Below are 8,671 nucleotides of genomic sequence, written 5' to 3' on the forward strand. Positions count from 1 at the left end.
TGCTATATTTTCTTGCTATAGTTTCCACATGGTGGCAGTATTTATTTCTTTACTTTTTGCTCTTTCATTAGCTTTTATGGTTGGTTAGGAGGATTAATAGATGCACTACTGTAGTGGAAACAGTACATACCAAAACACAGTCACACACCTTTTCATAGTGCAAGATTTTTTCATGTGCCTACTAGTTTTAATTGGATCTTAAACACTACACTGATTAATTTACGTTTTCCATATAATAATAGCCCTGCCCTACAAAGGACATAACAAATAGGTTACTAAACCTCAGGAGAATCGTCACACATATATACCTAATAATATTTAGCTAGATACATTTTAGAGGTAAAACAGTGTGTGTGTGTGTGTGTGTGTGTGTGTGTGTGTGTGTGTGTGTGTGTGTGTGTGTGTGTGTGTGTTATCAGCATGCATACTACCAACATGTCCTTCCCAAAATACTCTGGAAGGACCTATTCTGAGACAGGCTAGGGATCTCTAACAGAAAAACAAAAGCCAGAATATTCTACTAGCCACAAGGGCACAATAATTGGGGGCAGATGCGGCACAATGCTGAGCATGTTTAATCAGGCCCAGTGTGCTCAATGGGGTCTACTCTCAGGCAGCGCTTTTTTGGTGATACAAGCATCATGATAAAAATGTTGTGAGTGCCAAAATGGCTGCCATGGGCAGTAGAAAAAGAGGTGACGATAGTCCAGAATGGTGAGTACCATCACAAAAAAGTACTGCTCTCAGGGAAGTGTGCATATGATTTCAAACTTTGAGAAAGAGCCATAGCTCAGTGGTAAGCATATGCTTTGCATGGAGAAGGTCCCAGATTCAGTCCCCAGAATCTCCAGGTAGAGCTGGGAGAGAACTCAGTCTTAAACCCCTGAAAGCCACTGCCTGTCAGTGTAGACAATACTGAGCTAGATGGGCCAATGGACTAGGTGCAAAGCAACTTCTTATGTTCCTAAGAGCATTCATGACAATCAGTATTGTTCCACACCTATAACTATAGTTTTAAGATTGCCATCTGTAAGAATAGAACAATAAAATTATGTTTATGCTTATAGGACCAACAAGAACAGCATGCCATTGATGCTTTTCCTTTACCACTAGTGGCATTTTGCTGCCACTCAACTCTATGAAATATGCAGGCAGCATTCAAGTTTATGTCTCCTTTCCATCACAGGTGGTTCAAGTTCTGTGTCAGTTACTGGAGGTAGTAATGGACTTGATGTGGGCTTGATCCAGACTAGAGATGAACACAGATTTTTTTTTTAAATGGACTTGATATCAGATTTTCTTAAAAGTCCACATGTATGCTTTCTTTGCAGGCCAATCATTTAAAAAGTTTTCATGCATAAGAAGGGCCTCGGGGGGATGGAGTATAGGGATCCTAGCAGGGGTATAGCCATTCAGGGTCTCGGGGGGGTCTTAGACCCCTTATTCTTATGGAAGCAGGGTCCCAGCAGGGTCCCTACATCTCCAGCATCCTATAAGACAATCAGCATGAAAGGGGAGTGTGTTAGTCACTGAGAAGTGTCTTCTAACTTGCTTCCTTGTCCTTTCCTGCTGATTGGAATCAGAGTGCAATCAGAGTGCAAGGAGTTGAGTCATCCACTGAGAAGACTCTTTTCAGTAGCTAAAACTCTTCCCTCTTGTGCTTATTGTGGACGGGCCCCCAAAGAGCAACTCTGAGCTCCGAGAGGTTGCAGGGAGAGGAAGGGCAGCCACGCGTGGGGGATTTCCAAGCCTCTTCAGTCCTGGCCCTTCTTAGTGCCTCGGTCTAGTGCTGCCCTGGGGAGCCCCTCCTCCTCTTGGGGCTTGGTGCCCCACCTCCAGGCTTTCCTTGCCTCCCATGGCACGGCAGTCCTCACTAGCCTCCCTCCCTCCCTGCAGAGGCGGGCTGCAGAGCCCAACAGCTAGCTCACAACGGCATCTCGCTGGTGGTCCTGGGCCACTTGTTGATGGCAGCAGTGGAAGCCAGTTTGTCTGCCTGGTATTACACAGCCTCCCTCCCTCTTTGTGGAATTGGCCCCTCTTCAGCCTCCTACAAAGTGGCCCTGCTTCAGGCAGCTGCCCCACAGGAGGTGGCTGTAGAGGACGGCTCTGAAGGGGAGCCTCACCACCAGCCTCTGGTTGAAATGAAGAGTGCTGCCTTTGAGGGTGGAGGGAAGAGAGCTACCCACTTTTGCTGCTAGACTGCCCTTCATGTTCTTGAACGGACAGATGAGCTTGTGTTCAAGGTGCAGAGCTGGCCAGGCAGGAATCTCCCCCAAATTGTTTTTTTTTAAGTGTTTTGAATTTTGTATATTTGTTTTTAATGTTTTTAATTGTTGTAAACCGCCCAGAGAGCTTCGACTATGGGGCGGTATACAAATGTTATAAATAATAATATTGGCTTCTGTTGTTATGGGAGAAGGCATTAACAAGGATCTCATTCTCAACTCAACAGCAAAAATGGAGGGCATGGCATGGCTGTGAATATCATGAAGGGACTCTGCACTTCTGAATTTGCCACTGCACTACTGGACCCCAGGCTTTCCCCTCCCTTCTCTTCCCAGCTTACTGCTGGCTCTACGAGGTTTCCTGCAACAGCCCAAGCCCCCCCCCGCCCCAGCCACCTCCATGGCACCAGACAGGGCTAAAGAGGGTGCAGCGTAGGCCAGGGAGGCAGATCCCCCTCCGAGGCCAATCCTGCTTCCCTTGCTCTCCTCCGAAGAGTCTGCGGAGAAGACCAGCAAGCACATGCTGGGTTCTCTCTGAGCAGCCTCTCTTCTCTTTTTGAAAGCAAGCAAGCAAGCTGGCTGAGGCTTGCTCCCTGGCCGCTGGAGCTGGCAGGAAGTCAACACAGTAAGGATTGGAGGCAGTAGGCATTTAACACATTAATAGGCTAGACATTAAAGGGAAAATGTAGAGCACTTTAGGCGAGATACTCTAGGCATCCCTGTTAATCTGTATAGTATCAACCATGTAAAACCTTGTTCCTAATTAAAGTTTCAAACCAGATGCAAGCTGAAGGTGGCGAAAACAAATGGACGAATTTGGAACTGCATTCCAGTTTGATGGAATGCTAGCAGATCGGGGCCAGCAAGCAGATCCCAGCTCTAAGCCAGACAAGGTAGAGAAACTGCAGCTCAGGCAAACTGCTGATCTGGGAACAGGATTCAACTTGTGTTTGATGGAGTTGCACTCCCCTTAAAAATTCAGATTTCTAGTCTTACAGTTCTTCTGGACCCAAGCGTCCAGACACTTCAATTGGTCTGGATGCTGCAGCTAGGTTGTTAACTGGAGCTTCTTATTGGGAATATGCACTTCCCATATTGAAACAGATCTGGCTGCAGCATCTGGACCTTGGGTTGCCACCCTGGCACCTGTGAGCACCATGACAGCTCCAATGGCCTTCATTGACACCCCGGGCAGGACCTCCAAACTCTGAGCTTTCATTTTTAAAAAAGTATCTCTCTAGCCTTTCTAAAAAAAAAAAGGTATGAAGCAAAATGTCCAAGTATATTTCTAAGCCATTTCTATGGAATAAGCTGCTCCTGCCTGTCAGTGTTTTTAGCCAATGAGTGACATCAAGAGCTATGATTGGTAAGTGAGTTGTTTAGACCCCAGGCAATAGGAATCCCCCGGTTCCTAAAAATGCTGCTGTTTTCCCCTCCTCTTTAGTGTACTTTTCCTGCTTCTGTCTCATTTTCTAGTAGTTCGTAGAAACTAGAACACATCTTTCCTGTGGTGGGTTTGTCTGAGATCGAACAGTCCCTAGAAGTTATTTTCTGCAAGTACTACTATACAATCAGTGTGGATGGCTGATTTAAAAATCCCCTCCCCCCCCGGCAGATGTGAAAACTTTGCAAAGAGGCAAATTCACTATACAGTTAATGTACAGCAGGGGCGTCACTACTGGGGTGCGGAGGGTGCGGCCTGCACCCGGGTGTCACCATGAGCGGGGTGACACCCAGAGCCGCCACACCCCACGCTGTTGCCCGGCAAGGCTGCTCCAACTCCTCGGAGGCGGGCTGGCGGGCGAGCACAGGAGCAGCGTCGGCGGGGCGAGGGAGGCGCGCCGGCGTTCCCAGGCCTTCTCCGGCTGGGTGCCCCTCCGGCACGTGCCCTCCCAGGGGCATGGATGGGGCGGCTGGTCTCGAGTGCATGCGCGCACATGTGCACGCAAGGCCAGCCACCTCGTCCATGCCCCTAGGAGGGCGCGCACCAGAGGTCCGCACCCCCTGCACTCCCGCTAGTGACGCCGCTCATGTACAGTGCAATGGAATACATATCTACTCAGACGTCACTTTGTGTTTAACGGGGCAGCCTAAGCTTTGATTTAGGTTTGATATTGGGGGGAAACAGGGTTCTTTTGCCTGTAACAGCTGTATGGCAGGCAGAAATTCAACAGGTTAAGCCTTTTCTAATCTTGAAATACAATTATAGGAAAAGCTTCACCATTATTGTACTGTCTAATTTTATGTTATGCCATGCCCCATGACAGCCATTTTGTGACTGGTGCCCAAAGATCTCTTTCAAAATTCAAAATGTGCCCACTGGCTGTCTGGCATCCCTCTTGTTTCTGTGCCCAATTCAGAGTGCTGGTGCTAACCTTCCAAGTTCTGTACAGTTTGGGACCAGGGTATCTGAAGGGCCTTCTCTTCTTATACAAGCATGCCTGCTTACTTGGGTTATCACCAGAGGCCCTCTCATCTGCTCCATTAACCCTGACAATTAGGATTAAGGAGAGGGACTTCTCTGTTGTCATGCATACTTTCTGGAACACTAACCTGAGGGCAGCTCATCTTTTCCCCTCTCTTATGCCATTCTACCATATGGGGAAGACATTTCTGTTTAGAAATCCTTTGAACAATATTACTTGCCAACTCTGTTTTAATCTGTTCTAGCAGTAGTTCTTCACTAGAAAAGACAATAATGCTGGGGAAAAGAGAAGGAAGTAGAAAAAGAGGAAGGCCAAACAAGAGATGGATTGATTCCATAAGAGAACCCACAGACTTGAACTTACAAGATCTGAACAGGGTGGTTCATGACAGATGCTCTTGGAGGTCGCTGATTCATAGGGTCACCATGAGTCGCAATCGACTTGAAGACACATAGCAGCAGTAGTAGTAGTTCTGTAAATATCAGTTTCTGCAGCTGTTTTATCGATGCTGTTTTACTGAGGATGTTGTAGGCTTTCTTTATTCTTGTCTGGGGCTTTTTGTGGAGTCTTGCTACTGGCTTTTACTACTAAGGTTTTTATTCTGATGCTCTTGCTTTTTAGTTTTTAAATAGTTTAGTTATGCTTTTTTCTGAATACTGATTTTGTTTGTTAGCTGCTTTGAACTTTTGAGGAAAGAAATAAATATAATATAGTAAATGCACAAGACTCAAAGTATCCATTATTACTGAATATAGGAATAACATATTGAAAGATCAAATGGCTTAGAACTTCCATAAGGTAATAAACAAACTCCCAGTTTTGTGTTCACCTCCTCCCAAAGTCACATATACTAACAGTCTAATCAACATTACATCCTCCATATAAAGGACACTAGAAAATCCTTCTACATGACAGCAATCCCCATAGAGGCTTTAATGTGTGAGTAAACTTGACCCTGTAAAACCTAGCACCAAGAATATGTGTCAATGTGAGGGTAGAGCTGAGACTTTCAGTGTGATCAAGGAGCTCCACAAGGTGAGTCACTGTGAAACATTAATGCCCCTACTGTGGGACACTGCTGTACAGAAGCATTTTCCGGCTGCTTCCACAAGAATTTGCCTTAGCATTTGAATTTGTTTTAAGTAAAGAAGAATAACCTATACTCTGGACAAAAGGCTACTGTAAGGACAGAATATGGAGAAACCAATTGGTTCCCCATCGAAAAGGGTGTGAGACAGGAGTGTATTTTATCACCCTACTTGTTTAATCTGTATGCAGAACATATCATACGGAAAGCGTGATTGGACCAAGATGAAGGAGGTGTGGAAATTGGAGGGAGAAATATCAGTAATTTAAGATATGGAGACAATATCATACTACTAGCAGAAACCAGTAATGATTTGAAACGAATGCTGATGAAAGTTAAAGAGGAAAGCACAAAAGCAGGACTACAACTGATCTATTCATCACAAGATGATCTGAAGTTTTTAAAACTCATTTTAATGGAAGAGACTGAATCACAGATAAACATTAAAGACAGGCGACAACCTATTTGTGCAAGGCTGCCCTTTCTTTTTTTTTTTTTACAATAATTTTTATTCAAATTTTCATAAAACATACAAAACAAAATCATAAAACATTCAAAGACAAAAAACAAAACAAAAATGATTAAACAAAAAAATAAAATGTTGACTTCCCATTTGTCGCAGATCAAATCAGTTGTAGGTCTACAATATATAACAATCCTGTCTCTTAAATTATATTATAAAATCACTTTCCTCCAGTAGTTATCTTAATTAATCATCAAATCTCATAAATATTACTTTATTCTTTCCACAAAAAGTCAAAGAGAGGTTTCAATTCTTTAAGAAATATATCTATCAATTTTTCTCCAAATAAACATGTCGATTAATCCATCTCAATAATAATAATAATCTTATTGTCATAACCATAGTCCAAATAAACATATCGATTAATCCATCTCATCAAAATCTGTTAGGTCCAATAATTTCAATAGCCATTATTCCATTATCCATATTAATTCCATCTTCCATCTTCAATAGTCCTGTTAAGTCCAGTAATTTCAGTGTCCAATCTTCCATTATCAGTATTCCATAATAATCTTGCTGTCATAGCCATAGTCATATAATAAGAGTCTGATGGGAATTTCCTCTATCCCAAATATTTTCTTGCCATCAATTCTGAATAAGTTGCTGAAATATTGTTGTAAAGTCATATCTGTGTTCTTCTTTTTTACAAAATGCACTGGCTCATCTCTTGAGAGTTTTTCCATTGTCACATGGCTGCAGTTAATTCCATAGATTTTCTCTATATCAAGCTCCATCACGTCATTCCAGTCCAGAAGATTATCCAAGCCATTGATAACTTTATCTCTAATATCTTCATTAATTTCTTCAGAGATAACGTTAAATTCCAAACAGTAGATTTTATTTCTAATATCCATAAACTCCAGATCTTTTTCCAATTCCACATTTGTTCCAATCTCCAGGGCTTGTATCTTCCCTTTATTTTTTCTTTTCTCATCTCTGATCTCATTCTCCTCTCTCACAGGATCCCCTATTTCTTTAAGCTCCTGCGTCATTTTGCTCAGTTCCATTTTCAGCTCCTTACTGCCCTGTCGCAGGGTTTGTTTCGTTATCTCAATCTCATCCATTATTTTCTGAAACATAATTACTTCCAGATTCTCAGCCACTTTCTTGATTGCCATTTTTAAAACCACGAAAACAAAACAAAACAAAAATAAAGAAGAACCACTTCTTATTTCAGCAACAATTGGGTTAATATTCCAGGCTTGATGACATCACAGTATAAACAGAGCAGCCTGCCTTATCTCTCTATGTTCAAGAACACAAAACAAATTTAGTTCCCAGCATCAAAACAGTTAGTGGCGTCGTGAAGAAGCAGATTCGTCAAAATAAAATAGACCAAAAAGAGAATAGTCCCAGACAATATAATGTTCCTCGGAATAGAAATCCCTCTTCTGTTTATATCTTTAGAATGCACTTCCAGGACAGCTTTTTGCAATAGAAACAGAGATAAGCTGTTAAATTCGTGAATAACAGAGAAGAGTTATAGCTCACCCAGAAGTTCTTTAAAGCTGATTCATTTGACAAATCTCTTTTTGCTGCAACAATTTAAACCAAGTAAAAAAAATAATAGAAAGAAGGGTGCTTGCCTGTTAGTCTGTTTTCTCTTTGAAGAAAAGATAAACGTATCGCATTAATCAGATAGAGCTTGTTCAGAAGTCCGTCCGGCATTGCTGGCTGGACCTTTACTCATAAATTAATGAAATCCAGTCCTCCCAACAAAAACAGGCTTTTGAGGTTGATCTCTACGTTTCTTCCTGCCCGGGAGAAATTTCATCAGTCAAAAAAAAATGTTCTGACTGATTTATATCTGAATAAGCTTCTTTTGAGGCGGGAGCCCGTCTCAAAAGCAGGCACAAGCGAAGTCATCCTTCCCGGAAGTGACAAGGCTGCCCTTTCTTAAAGGCAACCAGTTTTAAGTTTAGCAAAGAACTGCAAACTGACAATTATTTAATTTATCATTATTTTACAATGTGGAATGATGCAAAAAAAGTTTTTTAGGCCAATCCTACATTTTCAAGAAGCCAGTTTGTCCTATATTAGTGCTAAAATGGAATACATTGCCTGACTACAACCCTAAATGCACTAACTTGAGAGTATGTCATTCTGAGCACATTTCCTTGGATCAATCTTTGTTCAAATGCTGTAGAAATTGTGAAAGAAAGATGTTAAAATAAAATTTAAAAACTGCCAGCACTTCTTGTACAGACTACAGAACCACAACTCAAATATACCTGTGATCGTAAATACAGTGAGAGGAAAGAGAGAAGCAGTGAATGGCAGAAATAAGAAGCTGCCTGACTCAGGCTGTAAACACACTAAACGCCAGAGCAAGCATTTCCATTGGCCACGCCTGGAAGGGGAACATGTTGATCTGCCAATCAGCTGTGAAATCTCTTTGAAGCTGATTTAA

This window comes from Rhineura floridana, chromosome 4, assembly GCF_030035675.1.
Source record: "Rhineura floridana isolate rRhiFlo1 chromosome 4, rRhiFlo1.hap2, whole genome shotgun sequence".
NCBI classification, from domain to species: Eukaryota; Metazoa; Chordata; class Lepidosauria; order Squamata; family Rhineuridae; genus Rhineura; species Rhineura floridana.